The 6,611-nt window shown below is 61.1% G+C and overlaps 1 long non-coding RNA gene across 1 annotated transcript; it reads left to right on the forward strand.

The window, feature by feature from the left end:
• Positions 1-2,415: 2,415 nt before the first annotated feature.
• LOC130454900 (uncharacterized) lies at positions 2,416-5,833 on the forward strand. The gene is made up of 2 exons (XR_008912673.1): positions 2,416-2,612; positions 4,855-5,833. It is a non-coding gene; the product is annotated as an uncharacterized LOC130454900 (long non-coding RNA).
• Positions 5,834-6,611: the final 778 nt, after the last annotated feature.

Genomic DNA, 6,611 nt, shown 5'->3' on the forward strand with positions numbered 1-6,611 from the left:
ATCCTTTCTGAATCTGCAGCCGCCTCTTCTTTCCCCTGCCACCTCACCCCTTGCCACCAAAACACACGCGCTATCCCCTCCCTCCCTCCCTCCCTCCTTCCTTTTTAAACAGAAATTGGCCTTCCTCCAAGCGCCATTAATCTGGACCCCTCCCGGCTCCTTCCCTTTCGGTCTGGCCAGGACACCCCGGCACACTTTTTTGTTTGTTCATGATACGACTTTGGATTGATTAAGGTATGAAAATATGTTCCATGAAATCAACAGTGATTGATTATTAAGGATCGCCCGAGTGCCAGGCACTGCATTAGGTTCCGGGGCACAAAGACAAAAAACATTAACTGGTCCTTGTCCTCAGGGACTTCTAGTCTATCAGGAGAAAGGAGAGTAGCACATATAAGTAGATTATACACGATGAATACAAGAAGTGTGAAAAATGAAGTGAATTGTGGGGACACATCTCAATCCTGTACCTCACCCTTATGACAGCATGAAACACTGGCAGGAATCCTGGCTCTGGAATCAGAGGATCTGAGTTCAAATCTTCCCTCTTGCATTCACCACCTTGAATAAGTCTCCTATTCCACGGGCCTCGTTTGTAAATTAAATGATTGAATTAGAGTTTCTGAAGGCTCTTCCAGTTCTGTTTATGAAGCCTCAAAAGATCAGCATATGTGCTAAGAGTCATTTTAGTTGGAAATAATTCTGATTTTTTAAAAAATCACGAAATGGGAATGTAGCCTGATGCAGAAACGAGGCGGATTCTTGGCACAGCCGATAGGATAATAGATGGGAGGCGAAAGGGGCCCTTCCAAGAGGAGCTGAGGAACTCCAGGACTAGAAACAGGAGGCCACACGGGAGGCCATTTAGGAAGGGAGGGCCACAGCTGCTTTGGGTGGCCTGGCCATGACTGCGAGCCCCCTTTCCTAAACTATGCTTGTGCCCCCCCCCTCCTGTCGGCTCCCCTGGGGGGAGGGAGGGAGGGCGGTTCAGAAAGAGACCTTTCTGGCTGGTGGGCAACACTGAAGGCTGGCACTACTGCCTCCAGGGAGGCATTATTCCCAGCCACTTCCACTTCCTGTTGGCGGCGGTCCTTGATGCACCCAGTTCCCCTGGTGGCCCTTCTTCCCCCCCCCCCACATCCCTCTATTGCGCAGCAGATGTGCGGTGGCCCCTGGGGAGCAGTGCAGGAGGCCGTGTTCCTCCCGGCTGTCCATCCTGCCCCTGGGATGACTCCACCATGGAAGCTCCGGGCACGGGGTGGCAACTTCAGTGCCCACTTCGCTGTTCCTGGTCATTCAGTTATTGGGAAAGTGGAAAAGCTGAAGCTCCAGGTCCCCCCCCCCCCCACTCCCTAACCAGCCTCTCCCTCTCCAGGAGGCGGTTTCCCGCAGCCACGCCTTTGTCCTCTTCCTCCAAGGGTTCTTCTCCCTCTAGGCAGGCGCCCCCTTTGTGGTCTTTGCCCTTCCGTCGGAGCACCACTGGGCGAGGGCAGCTCTGCTCGGGCAGCCCTCCCTTCCCTCCTCCATCCCCGGGCAGTGGGGCAGATCACGGGAATCCCGCCCCCCCCAGCCTCTGGTGACCCAGCTCTGGCCATCTGGGAGGGCTGCCTCGTCCAGATGGCCCTGGAGAGAAGCTGCGGAAACAGCCGGGCGGGGCGGGACTTCCTCTGCCCTCAGAAAAGGCACCCCCCCAGGCCCCGCCCTCTGATGCCAGGGCTTCTCCCCGCGCCCTTTCACCGCCCCAGGAGGGCTCGAACCCCGCTGCTCAGGGCCCGGGAACCAGGGGGTGAAGGGCCGAACCACGCGCCTCTGCGCACCTCTGCATAAAGGCTCGCCTCTTCCCACCTTACCGTCACCGAGCTAAACAGGGCCCAACCAGTGTTTCCCGGGAGCCCAGGGCCGTGAAGGGGCTTGGCGCACAGGCTTCTGAGGCAAGATTTGAACCCAAGGCCTCGGCCCCCTCCACTATAAACTAGGGACAAAATGGTGCCTCTCCCCCAGGGCTTAGTGCCCCCCCCCCATTTCTAGCATCCGAGTTTTCCTCGGGCCCCTTCCCATGTCCCTTCAAGCCCGCGAGTCCTTCCGGCCGTAAAGGAGCCTTTGCCCCACCTGACGCACCTTCTGGTCTGGTCGGCTTTCCTCTCTTTTAGGCCGGGCTCTTTTAAGTTTGATTGGGGGCCCTTGGTTTGGTTTCCCACTTCGCAGACACGCCTGGCACTGGCGCTTCCTCCCCCCCCCCCCCCCCCAGACAGAGAGAGTGACTGGGGGGGGAGGGGGAGGGGGAGAACCTTCCCTCAGAACAGACGACAGAAGGTCAAGAAAAAGCAGCGCCCCCTTGCGGCCGGGGCTGAGAGCCGCGTGGATAGCGAACCTCCCGGCTAGGGGCTCCCTCAGCTTCCGGAGGCTACAGCCAGGCCCCGCCCTTTCTCTTCTAGGCTCGCGCGGCTCCCTTAAACTGGCGGACACGGAAGCCCCCTTTGGCTAGCGGCGCTGTCGGGCCCTCGCAGCGATCCCGGCGCACTCCGGCAGCTCGTCGCTGAGCTCCCGGGAGGGAAGAGCCCAAATTCCTCCAGGGGACCCGAGGACGGAGCGTCGGAGTTGGCTTTACGACGGTAACCCAGAAAAAGAGGAGCCGCGGACAGGACCGCCCGCGAGGGCGGACGCTTTACCAGCACCCAGCCTAGGGAGGGCTGCCTGGGGGAAGGCCTTTGACCCAAGGGGAGAATCCCGGGGGCCGGAGACGCCCCCCAGCGATGGGAGGGCCCTCCCCGCCCCGACTCCCGGAAGTTGCGCTTTTCGCTCCAGGGGAAACTCCTGGGACCAGGTCCACGTGGAGGTGTTCGTCGTCAGGCTCACTGGGCTACAATGGGGGCTTCTAGATTCCACGGGGGCATCTTTCTCTCCGTTGTCGCCCTTGGGGGTCTCTCGCACTCTCCACTTCGTTAGCACGGGCTTATGGAGGGGCTCCCCACTTGGGCCTGCTGGATAGAGCCCGGGTTTGGGCCTTGGGGATAAGGAAGGCCCCGGGAAGGAGTCGAGGCAGCTAGCCCCAAAGGCGTGGCCCCAGTGAAGGGCTGCGTTTAGAAGATGCCCCCGGGGGGCAGCTGGGTAGCTCAGTGGATTGAGATGGGAGGTCCTGGGTTCCAATCTGGCCTCAGACACTTCCCAGCTGTGTGACTCTGGGCAAGTCACTTGACCCCCATTGCCTAGCCCTTACTGCTCTTCTGCCTTGGAGCCAATACACGGTATTGACTCCAAGATGGAAGGTGAGGGTTAAAAAAAAAAATGCCCCCGGTGGGCCGGCAAATGCGGCACGTCCCATTTCCTGCCTGGAAGGATGGAGGGCAAAGCTGAGCGAGCGCCCCTCCCTCTGCCCCGACGCACTGCCGACCTCCGGGGTGCCGGCTGGTTCCTGGGTTCACTGTCTGTTCCACAGAGCACCTGAGCCCGGCCACAGGCCCTGCTCTGGGCCTGGGAAGGTTTTTCTGGAATCGCAGCGGAGAGCCTCTTCCTGGTGCATCTCCCTCCCTTCACAGGCAAAGAAGCCGGCGCTCGGATTTTCTCCCGGCCGAGTCTGGGTCCTCCGCGGGCTTCCCTCAGGGCCCAAGGGCGCTGCCCGCTGGCAGCTTCTCCTCCCCTCTGGCTCCCAAATGTCCTCACTGCCTCCCGCCCCAGCCCAGGGAGACTTCTGGAGCCGGGAGGCCCTGCATTCCCGGGATTGGGGCCGACCGTGGTTTTAGGATGGAGAGGGGGCGCCATGGCCGAAAACCGCCCGGATCCACTCCCGAAGGGGGCCCAGCCGGGAAGCCCGGCCCCCCCTCACTCCGAGACACGGGGGGGGGGGGGGGGGGGCGGGCCCACAAGAGCCGCGGATGCCCTTCCTCTGACCAACCAGCCTAGGAGACGGTCAGTGAGCTTCTAAAGGGAAAGGAAAGAGCGGGCAGCGGAGGGCGCGTGGCCGTGTCCCCGTGGAACCCCAGGAAGCCAGGCGAACCATGAGCCGGGAAACTCCCTCCCTGCTCCCTTCCGTCTGTCTGTCCCGGGGACTCTGGACCTGGAAACACCCGGAGACCCTCCCTGGGGTCCCTTTGACCGGCCTCTAGACTTAAGATGGCCCGAGAGATGAATCTTTCTGCCCCGGCAGGCCCCGCCCCACCAATGCCCGAGGGCTGACCACTGCAGGCCCCGCCCCCCAGGGGCAGCTTCAGAGCGGATGTCCTCCGGAACAGCCTCCCCTTTCACGCTGTCCTCCGGGAACTGCTCCCCGCCTCGCTGGCCCCCGGCCACTCACTCCCCACGGGGCCCCCTAAACTAAGTTTCGCTTTGTTTTTAAGCTAAGCTTTGGAGTCTTGCATTCTTGCAAAAGAAATCCTTCCCGAACCCCAGGGGTGCACAGCAGAAGCCCCCACCCTTGTAGCCCAGAAAGGCTGAACGAACCCATTTACCTGGCTTAAGGGGGATCCGGGTTCCTCCCCAGGGAAAGCCCTGTTTCCTGGGTCTCAGGCTAACCCGGTCCGGGTCTCCTGGGTGTCTCCCCTTAGGCCAAAGCCCTTCACCCTGGGCTGGGTCCTTCCCTTTTGGGTCCATTGTGAACATCCGCCCGCCCGGTATTCCTGTCTGGAACTCCTCCTTTTCCTTTCTTACCGTTGTAGAGTCAATCAACTGTCCCTCCTCGGCAGCCCCGGGTTCCTCCTAGAAGGGCTCCCCGACTTTAATGGCTCCTAGCGGGTGGCTCTCCAGGGGTAACGTCCCCAGAGCCCTGAAAAAGTTGTGGCGCGGGCTGAGGAAAGGACCGCATGCTGGGCTTCTCCCCCTCCTGCTTGGCTTTTCTATTTGACAGTCTGTTATTTCCAGGTTAACAGCCACACCACCAGGGGGAGCACCTTGAAGAGAAAGCGTGTGCCCAAGGGTGCCCATGGTCCGAGGATGTGCCGTGTGGGGCTGCTTTCCAAGGCGCCAACCCCTGGGCCGCCAGGCTCTCTGCTGGGCACCTCCGCTGTCCTGTGGTCCCCGTGTGCAGGGCCTCGTTGGGGTTACCTGCTGCTTCCCAGCATGCCGTCTCTTCTCTTGGGACTCAGCCACCCACAAGCGTCTCCCTGAGAGCGTTTATGGCTCCTAACGCCTTCCGCACCGGACGCCCCGGAATCAGTACTTGGGCTGCTGCCGGCTCCCTGGATAGCTGCGCGTGTCCTGGACTGCTGGCCACAAGCAGGGCCCGAGAGGCCACCGGCAGACAAGTACCACCGCAGGGACTGACCAAGGCCACGGACCATCGGAAACGCCCTGCTTGTGCTTCGGGCCCTTTCCGGGGAGCCCCCACACTCTGGCTCCTCCGCGGAAACCTAGCTCTGGGAATACAGACTAGGAAGCCGCTGATTTCCTGCTTCCTTCCGTGTCTACTTCCTACCAAGTGTCGGCTCCGAGCAGGAGAGCAGCAGGGGCTAGGACATGGGGTGAGGCTGGCACGGGCCCGCACCCCAGACGCCCAGCCGACTACTGCCAGGGGAGCTGGCTGCCCTTGCATCCTGGTGCCTCTGAACCCAGCAACCCCAATGACCCCCCCCCAGGCTCCTCTAGACCCCCTTTTGTCCTCTAGATGTAAGGGGGACAAAGAGATGAATCTTGGTCAGATGAGGCCCCACCCCACCCCGCCAAGGGCCTGAGGGCACCCATCTAAAGAGTATAAAACCCCCAGAACCCATGTCGCTGGGGGACGGCCTCTCCATCCAGGCTGTCCTCCCAGGGACTGCCCCCCACCTTGCTGGCCCACCCTGCTATCCTCCTGGCCACTCTAGACACTACTCTCTAAATGAATAAATCTCTTTGTTTTTAAGCTAAGTTTGGAGTCATTGCATGCTTGCAAAAGGCATCCTTCCCGAACCCCAAGGGTGTCTTTCCACACCCATAACAGTGACTTGCCCAGGGTCACACAGCTGGGAAGTATTGGAGGTCACATTTGGACCCCGGGCCTCCTGTGTCCCGGCCTGGCTCTAGCCCCCAGCCATCAAGCTGCCCTGAAGGTCTAGGACTTTTTAGAACCCCATCCAGCAAGGACCAGCGAGATGCCCTAAGCCCAGATGGGGCCTGTTTTTAAAATGGCCCCTTGCTGGCGCCCCTCGTTGCCTCGCCACAGCATCGGGGCCAGGAGGGTCCTTGGAGGGCAGCCTTTGCTAGCAGCCACAGCGCTCCCAGAAGGCCCTGTGCACCAGGGTTCGGGGTCTCGGGCGGCGGAGACACCCCTCCATCCCGCTGCCGGACAGCGGACAGTTTTGTCTGTGGTTTCCACGTTCTGGGTCCAAGCAGGAGCCTCGTCATTCTCCTTCCGCACGACGCTTCCTGGTAGCTCTGCCAGCCTCGCCCGCCAAACACCCCAAGATCAGCCCCCCCATCCCTGGGCACGGCAGGCAGTGGAAGGCCTCTCGGAGGCTTCTCTTCCCCCACCTCCTCATGGCCAGAAGCCCGAGCTCGGCTGAGATGGGGACCGCGGGGAGCAGACCTGGGTCACGGCCCCCAATATCTGCTGTCTTACTTTCCCCAAGAAAATAAAGGGTCCCCCAAAGCCCTCGGCAAACGGGCCAGCCCGGAATTCCAGAGGAATCGGCTCTCCCTCA

This window comes from Monodelphis domestica, chromosome 6, assembly GCF_027887165.1.
Source record: "Monodelphis domestica isolate mMonDom1 chromosome 6, mMonDom1.pri, whole genome shotgun sequence".
Taxonomy (NCBI): Eukaryota; Metazoa; Chordata; class Mammalia; order Didelphimorphia; family Didelphidae; genus Monodelphis; species Monodelphis domestica.